Source organism: Scyliorhinus torazame, chromosome 6 (genome assembly GCF_047496885.1).
Source record: "Scyliorhinus torazame isolate Kashiwa2021f chromosome 6, sScyTor2.1, whole genome shotgun sequence".
Lineage (NCBI taxonomy): Eukaryota > Metazoa > Chordata > Chondrichthyes > Carcharhiniformes > Scyliorhinidae > Scyliorhinus > Scyliorhinus torazame.
In genome coordinates this window covers 41683791-41703337 of record NC_092712.1, presented here as the reverse complement: position 1 = coordinate 41703337, position 19547 = coordinate 41683791, and the positions used below count along the sequence as shown (strand labels likewise).

Below are 19547 nucleotides of genomic sequence, written 5' to 3'. Positions count from 1 at the left end.
CTCTGTCTTATGGTCTTATGACCAATGGATGTCGCAAAGTGATTCATAGCCAGCGAAGCACTTTTTGGAGTTGAGTCACTGTTGAAATGTAGGAAACACAGCAGCCAACTTGCACAGAGCAAACTCTCACAAACAGCAATGGAATGGTGGCCTGATAATTGGTGAGATCATCCACGTTTCAGGGATTCTCTGGTGCCGCTGATGGCGCACCCCCGCTGCGGGTTTCCTGGCGGCATGTGGCGGAAACAATGGGAAATCCCCTTGATTGCAGCGGGACCAGAAGATCTCGCCGCCGGCCAACGTCCGCTGAGAAACACAATCATATTGCTTCAGGCATGAATGTTGGCTTGGACACTGGGACAGCACGGTAGCACGGTAGACAGCACTGTTGCTTCACAGCGCCAAGGTTGCAGGTTCGATTCCCGCTTAGGTCACTGCCTGTGCGGAGTCTGCACATTTTCCCTGTGTCTTTGTGGGTTTCCTCCGGGTGCTTTGGTTTCCTCCCACAAGTCCCGAAGAGACGTTAGGTGAATTGGACATTCTGAATTCTCCCTCTGTGTACCTGAACAGACGCCGGAGTGTGGCGACTAGGGGATTTTCACAGTAATAATAATAATTGCTTATTGTCAAAAGTAGGCTTCAATGAAGTTACTGTGAAAAACCCCTAGTCGCCACATTACGGCGCCTGTTCTGGGAGGCGAGTACGGGAATTGAACCTGTGCTGCTGGCCTTGTTCTGCATTACAAGCCAGCTGTTTAGGCCACTGTGCTAAACTAGCCCAGTAACCCCATTGCAGCATTAATGTAATATTTGTGCCAATAATAAAGATTAGTCTTATTATTATTTATTAGCTACCCTGCACTCGTCTGAAATAATGCCATGACATATTTTTCACCCAGCGATAGGGTGGATGGGGTCTCATTTTTTCATTTTAAGAGAGCTCCTCCTTCCGTGCTGCCCTGGAGAATCAGCTCTCAAATTGAATTTAAACCAACAACCTTCTGATTCAGAGGCAAGAGAAGTGCCAACCAAACCACAATTAACACTTTTGGGAAGTTCATATACTCAATATCAATGCATTATCCTCATTAACCCTCGCCATTACTTCTTCAAAGAACTCAATTAAATTTACCTGATGAAGGAGCTACGCTCTGAAAGCTAGTGATTCCAAACAAACCTGTTGGGCTTTAACCAGATGTTGTAAGACTTCTTACTGTGCCCACCCCAGTCCAACGCACCGGTATCTCCACACCAATTACATTTGTCAAACATGATTTGCCTTTTAGAAAATCCAAGCCGGCCGTCATTTATGAACACACACTTTCTTCACGTGACAATTATTTTTGTCCTGGATTACCATCTCTAGATGTTTTCCCACCTCCATCATAAGGCAATTGTTGTGTTTGCTTCTCTTCCTGTATTGTCAACATTTGCAACACCCAGTCCTCTGGCCCCACACCCATATCGTAGGCGGATTGACAGATCCTGTTACAGTCTCTAACTGTGCTACTGAAGTACTTTCCATTTCCCATTTGGCCTTGTTTAGGAAAATGATTGTTGAACTGGGGGAGGTGGGTAGGAAATGTTATCATTTGCCCTTAATGCAGAATGACAAACTGGAATGATACTTGTCATACTTAATTCACATGGGAGTGAAGAATTTCAAGCCATTTAGTGTGAGGTAGAAACTGGAGTACCTAACACACTGTGCTACCCACATTCTTTGCCTTCACAGGCAAGTTCTTACATTGCTGGAATGTGGAAAGGAAAATTAGAATTCATTACTAGAATCTCATGTGCAGCAAATCAAAATGATATTTCACACACATACAACTGCGTTAGACAGAGCCTTCCACGGCCCCAGGACACCTCTAACCACGTTACAACCAACGAGGTACTTCCTTAAGTGTAGACAGTGCAGCATTGCAGGAATCACAGCAGCCACTTTGTGCACAGTAAGCTCCCACAGAGAGCCTTGCGCTATTGGGTCGGACAACTTGAGGGATACATTTTGGCCAGGATCCCAGGAAGAATTCTCCTGCTCTTCTCCCAAAAAGAAACGCCACGGGATCTTCCCTGTCCACCGTACATCTTCAGTACTGCACAAGGTGTGCCAGTGATATGTTCAAGTGTCTGGAGGGTGGCGTTAAACCAAGGATTGCATTTCGTTAACTTCTTGACTGGCCTTGTGGTGTCTGCAGATCTGTTGGAGTGTGTGGTGATGTTTCAGCCTAAGTGCGTGCATTGCAAGAAAAAGCTCACATAACATTCCTATCATAGTAACTGAATCACCAGGTTAAGCACATCACAACTGGGAAAATGTCCCAGAAGACAGATAGAGGGAGCTCTTGACTAAGACATTCTGTTTATTTTCTCCGCTTTTTAATGCAGTTTGAACCATTTTACTACCAAGGGCATCTAAATAAATAACTGAATGCTGTTTATTCTAAGCTGGGAAGGGAGAGAGCAGGTAGGTACACTTTTGTCGGTGTTCATGTTCAGAGGCTGGGCTCTTTATTAGGTACATGTCACAAAGAAAACTCAATAATATTTAAGCAAATTTAGCAGAAAATGTGCATTTCTAAAAATATATAGGAACAAATGGATTGTACTTTCTTGGAGAACTGGGACAATTAGAATTCCAAACCTCCTCTTCCTCTTCTCCCTCCCTAGTTTTCTCGCCTTCTCAGTTTAGCTCCTTGTACCATTTCAAACCCACTTCACTGATCTATTACAGAAACGACAGGTTATGTTGCAGGGGCAGCACGGCAGCATTGTGGATAGCGCAATTGCTTCACAGCTCCAGGGTCAATTCTGGCTTGGGTCACTGTCTGTGCGGAGTCTGCACATCCTCCCCGTGTGTGCGTGGGTTTCCTCCGGGTGCTCCGGTTTCCTCCCACAGTCCAAAGATGTGCAGGTTAGGTGGATTGGCCATGATAAATTGCCCTTAGTGTCCAAAATTGCCCTTAGTGTTGAGTGGGGTTACTGGGTTATGGGGATCGGGTGGAGGTGTTGACCTTGGGTAGGGTGCTCTTTCCAAGAGCCGGTGCAGTCTCGATGGGCCGAATGGCCTCTTTCTGTGCTGTAAATTCTATGTTAATCATAGAATCCCTAGAGCGCAGAAGGAGGCCATTCAGCCCATCGAGTTTGCACCAACCCTCAAAAGAGCACCTACCTAAGCCCAATCCCCCGCCCTACCCACCCACCCCCTGTAACCCCACCTAGCTGTTGGAAACTAAGGGGCAATTTAGCCGGGCCAATCCACCAGATTGTGGCACATCTGTGGGAGGAAACCTATGCAGACTAGGGGAGAATGAGCAAACTGCACACAGAATCACCCAATGCCGGAATTGAACCCAGGTCCCAGGTGCTGTTAGGTAGCAGTGCTAACTGTGCCACTGTGACAACAATAGATAGATAGATACAAGCATAGATACATAGATAGGTAGATACATAGATAGATATAGGCAGGCAGATAGATAGATATAGATTGATGTAGACATTATATTAGAAGATAAGATCTCATTAGTTTTGTTCGAATGCAGATGGGCTGGGGGTGAAAGTGGGAAAATATTGATTGTAATTTTTATGGGACATTTGAGTTTCCCATAACAAATATTATAAAAGTGAATGTTTTATTAATCCCGAACAACTGGGATTCCACATCAGATCAATCAGTCTACATCTGGTGATGAAAGGTATAAGCTGGGTGTTGGTAATGAACAAAGAACAAAGAACAAAGAAATGTACAGCACAGGAACAGGCCCTTCGGCCCTCCAAGCCCATGCCGACCATACTGCCCGACTAAACTACAATCTTCTACACTTCCTGGGTCCGTATCCTTCTATTCCCATCCTATTCATATATTTGTCAAGATGCCCCTTAAATGTCCCTATCGTCCCTGCTTCCACTACCTCCTCCGGTAGTGAGTTCCAGGCACCCACTACCCTCTGCGTAAAGAACTTGCCTCGTACATCTACTCTAAACTTTGCCCCTCTCACCTTAAACCTATGCCCCCTCGTAATTGACCCCTCTACCCTGGGGAAAAGCCTCTGACTATCCACTCTGTCTATGCCCCTCATAATTTTGTATACCTCTATCAGGTCGCCCCTCAACCTCCTTCGTTCCAGTGAGAACAAACCGAGTTTATTCAATCGCTCCTCATAGCTTAGTCAATTTTATCAATTGAAGCTTTTATCAATTTGGTTTATGGGTGTTAGAAACGCATGGAGATAAAAAGGAATCACAGGGAGGCCCAAACTGCCCATTCAGCCCAATCTACAATATATTTCAATGAAGCCACCACAAATCTTTCTAAACTCTCAGGAATCTAGGCTGAGTCCTCACAGTCCAATACCTTCATCCCAGGAAGCAGCCTAGTGAACCTTTGATGCTCTCCCTCTTAGTCAAATATATCCTATAACCATCTGTTTATTCCGGATATTAAAATCAAAAACAGGCGAAGGTGACTGGAGGATGAGAAGAAAAGTGATATTTATTGAGAGAACAGGAGGCACTGTTCCCAATCCAGTCCAGATAACCCAACAAAATCTTTAAATCCTTTTATTACAGTCACTTTGAAAAATAGTAATTAAAATATAGAGGAAATCATGATTTTATAACTTGGTATATATTAATGAATAATTAACACATCTATCTATCTATCTGTCTGCCTGTTTGCCTATCTAGCTATCTACCTATCTATCTATCTAGCTATTTATCGATTGGTCTATTTCTGTATCCATCTATCTGTTTGGCATCTGTCTATCTGTCTGGTGTCTGTCTATCTATCTGCCTATTTCTATAGCTATCTATCTGTCTGTTTGATTGCATGTCTCTCTCTATATCTTTCTATATATCTATGTGTCTGTCTGTCTGGCGTCTGTCTATCTGCCTATTTCTATACCTATCTATCTGTCTGTTTGATTGCATGTCTCTCTCTATATCTTTCTATATATCTATGTGTCTGTCTGTCTGGCGTCTGTCTATCTATCTGCCTATTTCTATAGCTATCTATCTGTCTGTTTGATTGCCTGTCTCTCTCTATATCTATCTATCTATCTATCTGTCTGTCTGGCGTCTATCTACCTGCCTCTGCCTATATCTATCTGTCAATATGTCTCTCTTGTCTATCAAAATCATTTCCCCCGTTCTTCTTTCTATGTTTTTCTTCCATATTTCTCAGGTCTATCCATATCTATCTCCTTTCCATGCTTCTTTCTATCTTTCTTTTCCCCCCATCTCTCTCTGCTGTCCTCTCCTCAAGCTTTCACAACAGCCGCTGAGAGTTTGAGACAAGACAAATCGCTACTTTGCACTTGTGTGTGTGTGTGTGTGTGTGTGGAGGGGTGGAGAGTGAGAAAGAGGGCGAACAATAATAAATCAGTTGTCCCCCCCCCCCCCCCCCCCCCCTCGGCTCTGCCACCCTTCCCCGGGCTTTCCGGGCCAGGCAGAGGGCGGCAGCGGGGCTGAGCGCTTTGGCAGTGGGAGGGAGCCAGGGGGAAGGCGCCGCCTCTGGGAGCTGCATGTGTCACAGTCCATCAGAGGAGGCGTCCGCCTCACATCCCTCAGCATCTTCCCAACCAGCAACAGGCAGCGCGCTCCTCAGCAGCCTCAACTTTCTCCTTCTTGTTGCGTTCGTTATATTTTTTTTTTTAAAAGAACAATTGATTTTCCAACAGAGAGAGAGAGAGGAGAGAAAAAAAACCCCCCAACAACGGGGGAAGAAACGAACTATTCCACCTTCGAGCTGGACAAGAAAGTACCGTGTGGGGAAAGTGGGGAGAGGACACTTGGGCGAGACGAGGAGAGAGAGGGACAAACACTGGAAGATGGAAGGAATTGACTTCTTCGGTGGGTGACCCACCCAAAAAAGTGCGCGCGATGGGAACAGTTGTGGATTTACTGACACTTGGCAAGAGTTTTCTGCCAGCTTTGGAATTCTTTGAATCGGCGAAAGAAACTTCAAGTGGTGAGTGATCAATAATATCTGATTCTTTTTGTTGAGTATGTTTTTTTTCCAATGCTGAAGGTGTTATTATTGTGGGTTGTTGAGAATGTTTTTTCAATGTTGGGGCTGTCACTATTGCCAGTTGTGTGTGTGTATGTGTGTGTTATTTTTTTTTTTACAATTCTGAGGTAAATTGGTCCCTCGGTCCAAATCCAAACGGTTTACAGGTTCACAGAGTCGGAGAATCTCCCCTGTACCATCTGCGCCGTCCGATGTCGTCGTTGCAAGCAACAACAAAAAACCCCACCACAAAGTAAGTGCTTAATGTCACAGAAATGAGACGAACGCAGAGATGCGAGCGGAGGGGAGGTTTTTGTTTGTTGAAAGAGTGCAGCCAGCAGCTGTGAAAATAACCTGCCCTGCCAGGGTATTGTTGTGTTTTTTTTTTTGGGTGCTCTTTCACATCAGGGTTGGGCTTGAGGTTGTGTGTTTGCTTGAAACAGCAGCAGCAAGAGGCAGGAGGAGCTGTTATGTAATTGTTGGTGAGCTGCCACTTGTGCATCTTCTTTCTGCCTCAGACCACCTCGACCAGTTCCTTTGGCTCTGTGAATCTGCAGCGGGGAAGCAGAGCCTTCTGCTCATTGTTCCGGCTCTCAGAGGGAGAGAGACAGAGAGAGAGCTCTCCAATCCACCCTACTCCCCTCATGCTCATTCCCCGTTGACCTGCAAGTTATCCCCCCCCCCCCCACCCCGCCCCCTTTTTTAATAATACATCTCCAGTTCGTCCTTGGAAAGTTACTGATGAATCTGATCCCACCATTCTTGGAGGCAGCTCATAACAAAGCACAGCATTGCAAAAAAAAAAACCTCCTGGTTTCTCTTCAGGTTCTTTTGCCAATTAACTTAAGTTTGTGCTTCTTGTTATCGACCCTGCAGCCAGCGGAAACAATCTGTCCTTATTTATTCTGTCTAATGTACCCCTGGTTAATATTGCTGCTCTCACGGTGCAAAATTACAATGAAACCCTAATATGGCACAGAGATTTAAGGCAAAGATTTAACCACCGAAAATGTTAGAATGCTGAGGGAATCACCGCAAAGATCTAAGATATATGAAATGGAATATTTAATTGTCACTGATTTAATTTTCCTTTGTTTGGATGTGGGTTCAAATCAAATCAAATCCTGGTACCATTAGTTCAGAGTTAAATATATTTACAGGAGGTATCATCATCTGTTGTGCAGTTTGTGTTGTTTTTTAAATGCACCAGGGCCCCATGTGGCATCTTCCTTGTGTAAGCACCTGCTTTCTCAAAACATTAAGTTCACCAAGCGTCCAGGAAAGCCTGGCTCTCCACTTTTTAAAAATAATTGTGTCTTTGCACTTTGGGACGGAGTTATACTCCAGCTGGCGAGTGCCTCAGAGACTTAGCTCACTGGAGAGGCTTGTGCAGCTCACCACTTTATGGGGCTCAGGAGTCAGGTCCGCATTGACGGTAGCAATGTAGCTGAGCCATATTAGTGTGTGTGTGTGTGTGTGGTATCAAAGAGGACAAGCAGTTGTCTGGAAGAGGGTGGGTAAAAATAAATAAAAGACCATGTGTGGAAAATGTGGGGAGGAGTAGAAGGTTCTTCGTGTTAAAGGACTGATATGAGGTGGGCAGTTTCAGCCCTTGGCCAAGTTTGCCACTGTTTTATTTCATTCAACAAAAGCCCTCCAATTTAATCCCACTTGATTATTTTTTTAAAAGTGGCTGTCCTACAGAGAGTTGTGAAAACCAGAATATAAAATACCCTTTTCACCGGAGCACATTCCATTATGGTGATGGTGACTTGTCAGCCAATTAGCAAAGATAGAGAACAAAATGCACAAATGATGAAAAAGACGGGGACAGGCTCTGCCCTGAGTTCCTCTTGAACATGAGAAGAAAAAGAGACACACATCGAGCCTGGAAATGGAAACCCCCTTGACATATTAAAATGCAAGTTACAAGCACTGAAACTCACCCTTTGATGGGAATTGAGTGCGATAACTCCCCAAATCCCATGGACCTGTGGCCATGTTGTGCAAGATTTCAGACTGAGTGTGTGCTACAGGCACAGTGTGAGAGGGACAAGTGGAAGGAAGTCAAACTGTCCCATAAGCCAGTCTCTTTTCATCACCCTGATACTTAGAAAGTGGCTGATGATGTGATCCCAGGATCTGATGAGGTAGTGGCTCTGGTGACATGAAGCTTGCAGAGCTGATAGTGGTTCAAATGACCCAGCAATGATGGTCAGTTGCTATGCGGGCTATAAACGTTTAGATTAGTAACCTTATCTCTTCATTCTGAACCACTCTATTTTTAGTGGGAGAGGTCACACACACACAATTTATCTGTCCAAGGTACCGAAAGAGGCAAATAAAACAGGACACGGAGAGCAAAAAGTGAGGGCTGGTGATGTGGGGAAGTGGGTTGAGATGGGGAATACAGTAAGAATTTACAACGCCCAACATAATGGTGAGTTCCTGTTTCCTGAGGGAAAGATTCCCTATAGGAGATAGCATTCTGTTTGAAATCTGCCTATTTGCACCTTTCATAGTGACAGTGATTTTGGGTGAGGCATTAAACCGAGTGCCCCTTTTTTCCCTTGGGTGGATGTAAGACATCCGATCCCATTATACCAAAGAAGAACAAGTGAATACTCCCCGGTGGCCTGGCCAGCATCTCTCTCCCAATTAGCCAGATTTGCTGGTGATTATCACATCGTTTGCGGAAACCTGGTGTGCAGAAATGTGGCATAACAGCAACCACACTTCATTGGATGTGAAAGACTTTGGTTGTGAAAGTCAATTCTAAAAAGGTGCAAGAAGAGAGAGACCTGGGGATGTCTGTGCACAATGTCCTGAAGGTGGCAGGACAGCTTAACAAAGAGTTAGCAATACACAGGCGGAAGTGGTCTTTATAAATAAGTATAAAAGCAGGGTGTTTTGCAAACCCTATAGAAAGCCCCAGCTGGAGTATTGCATCTAATTCTGGGCACCAGATGTGAGGCAGAATATGAAGGTTCTGGATGTGTTCCGAAAGATATTTACTCGAATGCTACCAGGAGCGAAGGATTACAGTTACATGGAGAGACAGGAGAAGTTGGGTTGTTCTCCGAGGAGATTGGAACAACATGTTTGAAACCACAAAGGGTTTAGATATATCAGCTAAAGAGAAACTGTTTCCATTGGCTGAAGGGACAATATAAAAGGCCATTGATTTACCACAATTGGCAAAAGAACCAGCATCAACATGGGGGGAGAGGGATGGCCGGTGGGGGGGGGGGGGGGGGGGGCGGGGGGGGGGGGGGAGTGTTTTAATGTAATGTATATTTAGGATTTGGAATTCACTTCCTGCTAGGTTCAATTTTAGCCTTCAAAAGACAACAAATAAATATTTGAAGCAGGAAAAATTGCTGGGAGATAGGGAAAGAATGGGACTAACTGCAGTGCTGTTCTAAAGAGATAGCAAATATTTGAGGGGCCTTAATGACCACTTGGTGAGTTGTACGATTCTATAATTCTGTATGAATGCAGATTCATCCTTTCTTCACTCTGCAAATTGATGGTGCAATGACCACTTATTTCAGCATATTTGTGTTATTGGATGTTGAAATCTTCTAGATGCCAGGCCTAGTCTCTCAGTGGAAAATGTCACAGTGGTCTTTTCTTTGAGTGGTCTGAGGGACCGAATTCTATGTCAACGTCCGACATGGTCACATTGGGTACAGTGAAAGAATATCCTTAAATAGCAGCAGGTGAACCTACTGGTTTTTGTACTCCATTTCACAAAACTGACCTTTCCAGGAATGATGAATAAATTTTGAAAGCAATGTATTAAGTGCACCGTATTCAAAACTTGCTGGAATATCCTTTGATTCTGTCTCAAGAACAGGCCCACTATGACAACCTGGACATGTGAGACAGATTGAATGACCAGTACAACTCATGGAAAGGCTGTCTTGAGTCCTAAAGCTGAGAACTGAATGGCTCTCCCCTGGAGTTTCAGTGGAGTTGCAACCGTCTCGTTCATTCTGGTAGTGATGGTCCATAGTTGAATTCCAGTGTGGACTGGCAAGAAGATCGGGTAGACCTGTTGCATTGTGTTTTATGGGTATATTGGTAGTGTGCTCTATGAGTATATTGGGTATTGTCCTTTATGGGTATATTGGGTATTGTGCTCTATGTCTTTATTGGGTATTGTGCTTGATGGGTATATTGGGTATTGTGCTTGATGGGTATATTGGGTATTGTGCTCTATGGGTGTATTGGGTATTGTGCTGGATGGGTATATTGGGTATTGTGCTCTATAGATATGTTGGGTATTGTGCTCGATGTGTATATTGGGTATTGTTCTTGATGTGTATATTGGGTATTGTGCTTGATGGGTATATTGGGTATTGTGCTCTATGGGTGTATTGGGTATTGTGCTGGATGGGTATATTGGGTATTGTGCTCTATAGATATGTTGGGTATTGTGCTCGATGTGTATATTGGGTATTGTGCTCAATGGGTATATTGGGTATTGTGCTCGATGGGTGTATTCGGTATTGAAAAATGAAAATCGCTTATTGTCACGAGTAGGCTTCAATGAAGTTACTGTGAAAAGCCCCTAGTCGCCACATTCCGGCACCTGTTCGGGGAGGCTGGTACGGGAATTGAACCGTGCTGCTGGCCTGCCTTGGTCTGCTTTAAAAGCCAGCGATTTAGCCCAGTGAGCTAAACCAGCCCCTTTGTGTGCTCTTTGTGTGATTTAGGTATTGTGCTCGATGGGTATATTGGGTATTGTGCTCGATGGGTATATTGTTGTGCTCTATGTGTTTTTTGGGTACTGTGCCCGATGGGTATATTGGTTATTGTGCTCGATGGGTATATTGGGTATTGTGATCTATGGGTGTATTCGGTATTGTGCTCTTTGTGTGTATTGGGTATTGTGCCCGATGGGTATATTGGGTATTGTGCTCAATGGGTATATTGGGTATTGTGCTCTTTGGGTGTATTGGGTATTGTGCTCTATGGGTGTATTGGGCATTGTGCTCTGAGTATATTGGGTATTGTGCTCGATGGGTGTATTGGGTATTGTGCTCAATGGGTATATTGGGTATTGTGCTCAATGGGTATATTGGGTATTGTGCTCAATGGGTACATCAGGTATTGTGCTCTTTGGGTGTATTGGGTATTGTGCTCGGTGGATATATTGGGTATTGTGCTCGATGGGTATATTGGTATTGTGCTCTTTGGGTGTATTGGGTATTGTGCTCTATGGGTGTATTGGGCATTGTGCTCTGAGTATATTGGGTATTGTGCTCGATGGGTGTATTGGGTATTGTGCTCGATGGGTATATTGGGTATTGTGCTCGATGGGTATATTGGGTATTGTGCTCGATGGGTATATTTGGTCTTGTGCTCGATGGGTATATTGGGTATTGTGTTCGATGGGTATATTTAGTATTGTGCTCTATGTGTTTATTGGGTATTGTGCTCTATGGGTATATTATTAGACCTTTGTTCTGTTCTTACCTTATAAAGAAAATAAATAATTGCCCGCTCATGCCAAACGTTGAAGAGCGTATGCATTAGGATTTTGGTAAGATAAAGTCACTGTATGAGTGCATGCTGTTGTATTGAAATGAATAATAATGACAAAAAGACGCAGGATGTTGAAGCTTGTGTGGCTGACTCATCAGGTCAGACATACAAGCGTACCAAATCTAAAGGTAACATCAATTTATACTGCATGAGAAGAGGGTTCTGATTGGTTGGTAACAGGACTCTAATTGTTTGAGGCATTGCCATGGAATTGCGCCAAGAAACAGTCAACTGCCAAACTTTTGTTTAAATTCATACCAGGCAGGTCAACTCTGTTTGGTCAAGGCATTGCTATGGGAATGAATCCGGGAATGGCTGGTCCCCAAGCTTTTTTTGTTCAGTTGAAAAAGGTGCAATGTGTGGACATGCTCCTCTGTCTGCAAAGGACAGGGCTCTGTGTGTGAATATATGTAGCTTCCAGCACACCTAAGTGTCCACACTACGAGGGCGACTGATAATCTGAATTTCGTTTTCCATTGTAATCTCAAGCGCACTCAGGTTTGCTAAGCAAATGTCCAGCTACAAAAATGCATCTAATGTTGGACATTATGTTTCTGAGTTTTACAAGCACGGGCAGATTGAATATGGTCAGTACTTGGCCAATTGCGAACAGTCAAAATTTGCGTGATGTACAGTGAATGATCAGGATAGTCATTATCCTGCAGGATGGCAAAGACGGGTCCTGTTCCAGCACTGATCTTGCATGGTGAGCAAATGGCTTACACTGCTGAATGTGTATATTGACCAGTGACGGTAAGCTTGCAAGTAGACATTTGTAGATAATCCATTGGCTAATTTCTCAACGAGCGCATCGATGAAAATAAGCTCATTTGCCTGCTTCATTTCAAAGGTGAATTTGAGTGCAGGATGGAGCCCATACAGGTGTGTAAGGAAGTCTTTTCATGCAGCTGCAGACTCAAAAATAGCAAATGTATTGTCTACATTTTGGGAATATGTGAGAGCTAGGAGTCAGGCTAACTCCACTGAAGATGCATTTCTCTTGGAAACTCAATGATGGTTGTGAAAGCTGGGCCTATAGGGGTATTGGGTGGCAATCCAATGGCAACACCATCTATTTGTGCATACACGGTTTTATTAAAACAGAGCTCAACTGCGCGAGTTTTTGATAGGTAGGAAAGTAAGTTGTGAAGAAGACACAAGGTGCAGAATTTTCTGGCTATTCATGCTGGCGTGATCTGATGGTCCTGTCGACGGCACAGCGCACCCCCGCCGTGGGTTTCACGCCGCGTTCAAAGGGAAAAACTGTTGACAATGGTGAGACCAGAAGTTCCCATCGCCAGCCACTGGAGAGCCACCCTAAAGTGCTGAAGAACACGCCACGGAGGGGTAGGAAAATTACCCCCCCCCCCCCTCTCACCCCTCCAGAAGAGTCTACAGTGGTATATAGACAGGTTAAGTGAGTTGGCAAAGATCTGGCAAATGGAGTACAATGGGGGAAAATGCGAAATTGTCCATTTTGGCAGGAAGAATAAAGAAGAAGCACATCACCTAAATCATGAGAGACTGAGAGCTCTGAGATGCAGAGGGATCTGGGTGTCCTACTGCATGACTCACAAAAGGCTAGTATACAGGTACAATGAGTAATTAGCAAAGCTTACAGTATGTTATTGTTTATTGCTAAGGAAATTGAATGTAAAAGATGGGAAGTTATGCTTCAGTTGTCCAGGGCATTGGTGATGCCACATCAGGGGTGTGTACAGTATTGGTCACATTATTTCCGGAAGGATGTAAATGCATTGAAACGGTAGAGAGAAGGTTTATTAGATTGTTACCTGGAACGGGCAGATTATGCTACAAGGAAAAGTTTGACAGGCTTGACCTGTATCCACTGGAGTTTAGAAGAGTAACTTGATCAGAATCTTTCAGATCCTGAGGGGTATTGACAGGGTGGATGTAGAGAGGGTGTTTCCACTTGTGGGAGAATCTAGAGATGAGGAGAATTATTTCTTTTCCACAAAGAGCAGTGGAAGCAGAGTCTTTCAGTATTGTTAAGGCAGAGCTAGATAGATTCTTAATAAACAAGGAGTTAGATTCTTAATAAACAAGGGGTTAGATTCTTAATAAACAAGGGGTTAAAGGTTAGTGAAGGTAGATGGGAGGTTACAATCAGATCAGCCATGATCTTATTGAATGGCGAATCAGGCTTAAGGGGCTGAATGGCCTACTCTTCCTCCTAATTCGTATAATCGCAGGTGTTTTGGAATGACCATACATAGGCAGACACAATGAACCATGAGGATGCATCCTATAGTAGTCTGTGCCCATGTGCAGATAGACCTGGACATCACTCAGGCTTGGGCTAATAAGTGGTAAATACTTTCATACCACAGAAGTGCCAGGTAATGACTTATCTCCAACAATAGAGAATCCAACCATCTCCCTTTGACTTTCAATGGCATGACCATTGCTGAAGTAAACTTTGAGAAGTATTATAAACTGTGAGGAGGACAGTGTAGAACTTCAGAAGGACATAGACAAGTTGGTGGAGTGGGCAGGTAGGTGGCAGATGAATTAGGGATGGCAATTAGGGATGGTCAGCAAGAAGGCTGGCCTAGCCAGTGACACCAACCTCTCGTAAAAGAATAAGTAAAAAAAAACTAGCAGCTTGTTATTCTTACACAATTCCACCAAACGACTTTGAAACTTGCTTAGCGATAGATCCAATAGATACAAATTTGGATCCATCATTAAGAAAGGCGGGCATTTTGTCAATATAGTGACACCTGCATTATTCTAGTCCCTTTGTCGGATTTACAGATGTATGTCTGGGCTGACCTTGAGGCCTCCCAATGCTACCAAACATTCGGGCTGCTTGTGAAAATGGCCAAGTGGTTGGGTTACTGCAATATGTGTGCACTAGATCAGCTAGGCACGCGTTCAAAGATCCAGTGTCTTCATTGGATATTGGTTTGTGGCAGGATAGCTGGAAATAAATGGGTTTGAACCCGACAATATCTCTTCCCGTTTGATTTGGGATGAAGGCACACCAGAACTGAAACAATGTGCCAGGGCAAACTCCTCGCTTTCAGAGAATTCATGGCCAGAGAGAGTTACTGTGTTTTGGGCTTTGTCATCAATTGTGTTGCCAAACCGCTCCCGCTTAAGTGTTTTGCCATGCGGGCTGGTTTCAAATGGGCATTGTTTATGCTGCGGCCACTTATTGATAACTGATCAAATTGAAAAATGTAAAATATTTGCACATTTTAGAACAATCGCAGTGATCGGTTCAATCACATCCTGTATGAACAGTAGCTTGAGTGTCGGACTGTGTCTCACTTCAGCATTGTCGATACGCTTGGAAATGAGAGCTTTTGGGTCGAATACAAATAGGAAAGTTGGATAGATTGTTTCAGTCCTGTACTGCCGAGCATCTCTGCATCCCTGAGTAACCTAACAGCATGGGCTTCAGTGACCATCGGTTTTGTATCACTACTTGTCTCCCGATTACATGCCATCTCTTCATGGGTTTGCGATAAAAACTCGCAACCAACGTTTAAAGGCTGTTTTTTTCTTTATTAAGAATTGAAGAGCACATGATAACAGCTGGGGGTGAAGCTATGCTCCAACAGCAACAGCTTGTATTGACAAAACGCCTTTAGTTTGGTACAAACATCTAAATGCGCTTCATAGGAATGGAATCAAACAGAATTGGATGCTGATGGTGGGATTTTCCAGTCATTCCCGTCGGCGGACCGGAGACCCTACCAATGGCAACCCCCCCACCCCCCCATCGGGGCTCCCCTGGCAGTAGTGGCGGGGGGTGCGAACAGTGGGAAACCCCGTTGACAATGGCGAGACTGGAAAATACTGCCACTGGCAAATGGCGGGCAGCACTACCTCCGCAAAACAGGCTGTGGGGTGGGGGTGGGGGGCAGAAAATATCCATTCTGAGTCACATCAAGCGATATTAGCACATGTGAGCAAAAGATTAGTAAAAGAGGTAGACTTTGAGTAGTACTTTAAGTAAGGAGAGAGATGTAGAGAGGTGGCGAAGTTGAGAGAGATTTCCAGAGCTCCGAGACCAGGCATGATCAAAATCAAGAATGCTAAAGTGATCAAAATTGGATGTGGGAAGAATGAAAGATACATTTAGGTTTAACACCGGGCACTGGTTATTTTTGACACTTGCGATATAGACTGCAGCATCATACATAATTGAACTGGATGTAGTTAATGCTCTAAATTCTCACATCACACAGAGAGGTGTTTGAACCTCGATTTCTGGACCGTCTCTGCTTCAGTATTGGAGGTTCCTACCTCTACCCTGCACCACCTTCCCATCAGAAAGTACCGCAGCACTAGAATGAGCTGCTGCTTTACTGACTCCACTTTCAGGCTCAATGTTGTAACAAAAAAACAGAAAATAAAAATGCCAGTCTAGTAAGTCAATCAGTTAACAAAGCTTTCTACCCCTTCTTGGCCTTTTGGTTAGGATGAGTCTGAGGTCAGGTGTAATGCCTGGATCTGGTATGTCTCCCTTGTAGAGACCATGAATTGGATTCAATTTGAATTGGTTTTTGGAGCAGGCAAGGAGCTGGATTAGGCGTTTGCCCCTGTCCACACTCTGAGCTCTGGCTTTGTAACTGATAAAGTAAAAAAAAAAGTTAGCAAGCTCTCTCATTTTACTGGGCTGACTTTCTTTTCTCACATGGTTTGTGTGTGTGTGCTTGAGTATTTATCTGATCGATGGATGGCCGTATGGAGGAGGCATTAAGAAATCCACTAATGCTTGGATTCAGAACTAAAAATGTGAAATGCTGTTTTCAGGTCAGTCAGAGAAATAAATAACCCTTCATCACAAAGTACATAAAGAGGTCCTTTGGTCTATCCCAGTGTGCCTGTACATCACGCCATCCAGTGTTTCCAATGATTTCAGGTTATTCTGCCTCTTATCCTCCCCACATTCTCAACAGTCCCAAGTATCACATTTTTTTATCAGATTGAGCAATGGGCTGTAATCCCCAAATTAGAGCTTGCCTGTTTAGCGGTTATGTCAGGGAGCACTTGCTCACACAGAAAGAATCGGCTAAATCCAGAATTATCTTTCCCCAAAAAGGTATTGAGGTTACAAGTGAGGTGAAAATATCAAAATTGAGATTGATGGATATCATTAGGCAAGAGCATGGAGGGTTACAAAGACAAGAAGATGGAATTAAGTTACACATCAGCAGTGATCGATTCGAATGGTAGAGCAGACTTGGTGGGCTAAATGGCTTCCTCTTGACCCTGTTTTTCTTTGAACCTGTGCTTTTCCAGTCCTATATAGCTTCATGTGACGGTTTGGATACAGTTTCCTATATCGTAGTCCCCAATCAATAAGTTCACTTTGTCTGCAAAGCTTAGTGTCGCGATCCATGTAAGGTTCGAATCAGGCTTGCCCCTCTTGCTTACACCTTGCCCAAGGTTTGAACATCATCCTTTTGTGTTTCAGTGACCCAATCAGCAGTCTTGACGGTATAGTTTCAGCATCGCTCCCTCTTACTTACACTCTGATCTCATTGGCGTCATTGATTAGGTCCACTCCTTTTGTAGAGCTAAACCCAAACACAGGGAGGGAGGGAAGTACAATAATTAAGAGGCCAGGGGTTCAAACACGTTGAGGAGTGGGAAGTAAAAACACTGAGGTGGGAGGGGGGGGGCTGATGGGGGAGGTGCAGTGACATACTGAATCTAAAGGTCATCGCTCCAAATAGAACAGGACATTATGGAGCAGGCACAGAAGGTTCCTGAGCAGAGCTGCACAGAGCTTTGTATACAATGAGGCATGGACCGGCTAAATTATAATCTGAATTGGTAGTACCTTAAGGGGTTTTCCTGGTGTCTTTCACCACAATGCCATTACCGAACAACTTGTCAATTATTCCACCTACAAATTAAAAGCAATCAATAATCTGGTTTAACTTCAAACTTTGAGCCAAACCAGATGCTCGACATTTATACCATTTACTTTACATTGATTAAGGGGGGAGATTTTCACTGCCCCCCACCCCCCTCCCCACCCTGTTTTGTTAGGGGTTGTTTAGCACAGGGCTAAATTGGTGGCTTTGAAAGCAGACCAAGGCAGGCCAGCAGCACAGTTCAATTCCCATCTCAGCCTCCCCGAACAGGCGCCGGAATGTGGCGACTAGGGGCTTTTCACAGTATCTTCATTTGAAGCCTACTTGTGACAATAAGCGATTTCATTTCATTTTCTGCTGGTAGCGGGGGCTCACCATTGGCCAGCAGTGGGATCATCCTGTTCGCCATCAGGGCCACCGGGGTACCTGCCGTGGGGGGAATTGCCATTGGCAGAACCGGAAGATCCCGCTGGGCGAGAAGGGCTGGAAAATTCAGCTGCAGCAATTTGAGAGAAAGCATTTATTTTTGTTTTGTTCCCAGTGTAAATGCCCTCGGGGCAGTGGGTATCTTCTCTGCACTCTGCTAATTATGGGCCTCCTGAGCATCCTTAATTTTCCTTGCTCCACTGCACCATCAGCTGCCCCTGGCTTTAAGTTGCCTCACTAAAACTCCCTCGCTCTCCAGCTCTCTCTCCTCCTTTAATGTGCTCCATTAAAACACACCTCTGACCTAACTTTTGGCCACTAGGCCCAGCATATCCTTGTGGTTCGGTGTCGATAATGTTTGATTAAGTTTCTGTCACTGCCTTGGGGACATTTTCACTACATTAAATGCAAAGTGTTGTTGTTTTATGTCTGTTTGGCTCATTTGATTTGCCTTTGTCTCAAGAGGATTTTTAACTCGCAAAGGCGAGTGATAAGCTGGTGGTAAACAACCACCCTGCTTTTTAAAGTTTGTGCTTGGAACATGTGCATCGTTGGGGAGACCAGCATTTATTGCCTGTCCAGAATTGCCTTTCAGGAGGTGGTGGGGATCCAGCTCTTGAACAGTTGCAGTCCATGTGGTGTAAATACAGCCCCCCCCCCCTGCCCTCCCCCAGTGCTTTTAGAGGGAAGCATTCTAACCTCTGAGTCAGAAGGTTGGAGGTTCAGGTCCAGGGATTTGAGAATGTTATCTCGGCTGACAGTCCCAGTGCAGTGCTGAGGGAGTGCTGCAGTATCTTTCAAACGACACGTTAAATCCAGGCACCACCTGGCACTATTTTGAAGAAGAGCAATGGAGCTCTCCCTTGGTGTTCTGACCAATATGTATTTCTTGAAACAGCATCACTGAAGCAGATTGTTTGGCCGTTACCTCATTGCTGTTGGTGGGAGCTTGCAGGGAGTACACTTCAAAATGCACTTCATTGGTTATAAAACACCTTGGGACATCTGGAGTCCATGATAGATGCTAAACAAATACAAATCTTCCTTTTCATTCCGTCAATAAAATTGGTTGGGGAAAATTAGCTTGTCAGTGCCTCATTGTACGGCTCCATACAAATCAGTTGCCTTCGCAACTGCCTCTGTATCATGATCCATTTATGTAGCGTTTTAAAAATAATTGTACCAAAGGCGATCCATCCATTGCTGCCAGTTACACAGTCGGCGGTGAAAGATTAAATCTAACCCTTTGTGTTTGAGTCCCACGCAAGGTTTGAACACATTATCTAACCTGAGTCCACCTATGCAGTGGTGCTCGGAGTGCTAGCACCCCCATAATCAGGGGGTGTTGGTCCTTCAGCAGTGGCTGAGGCGCTGTCGACTCCTGTTCCTCTGTGTAGCTGAAGGATCGAACCAAGGTCCTGTCTTACCTGTTCCGCGGGGAATGTTAAATATCCCACAGCGACAGCTATGTGGAAAAGTGCACAGAATCCTTCGAGCTGACGTTCTCTTCATCAAACAACCTCACCAAAAGTCAGATTAACTAGGGTTGCTCGTCTCATTGCTGTTCTTGCTATGTTGGTGGTGCAGACTGATTACTAAGTTTTCTTGCATAATGATGGCCGTTGCGTGTTAAACATTTGAAGCGTCTCAGCGATATGTCACGGTAACCTCTCAATGCAGGCGTCATTCCACCAACCTGC

The 19547-nt window shown here is 44.4% G+C and overlaps 1 long non-coding RNA gene across 2 annotated transcripts in view; it reads left to right on the top strand.

The window, feature by feature from the left end:
- LOC140424760 (uncharacterized) overlaps positions 1–19547 on the top strand; it is a 375001-nt gene that overhangs the window by 110716 nt on the left and 244738 nt on the right. The window contains exon 2 of one of the 2 annotated variants that reach the window (XR_011947682.1): positions 5682–5971. This is a non-coding gene — a long non-coding RNA (uncharacterized lncRNA). Of the gene's footprint in view, positions 1–5585; positions 5972–19547 lie in introns of those variants that run through there. The other variant, XR_011947681.1, reaches the window with a different exon arrangement.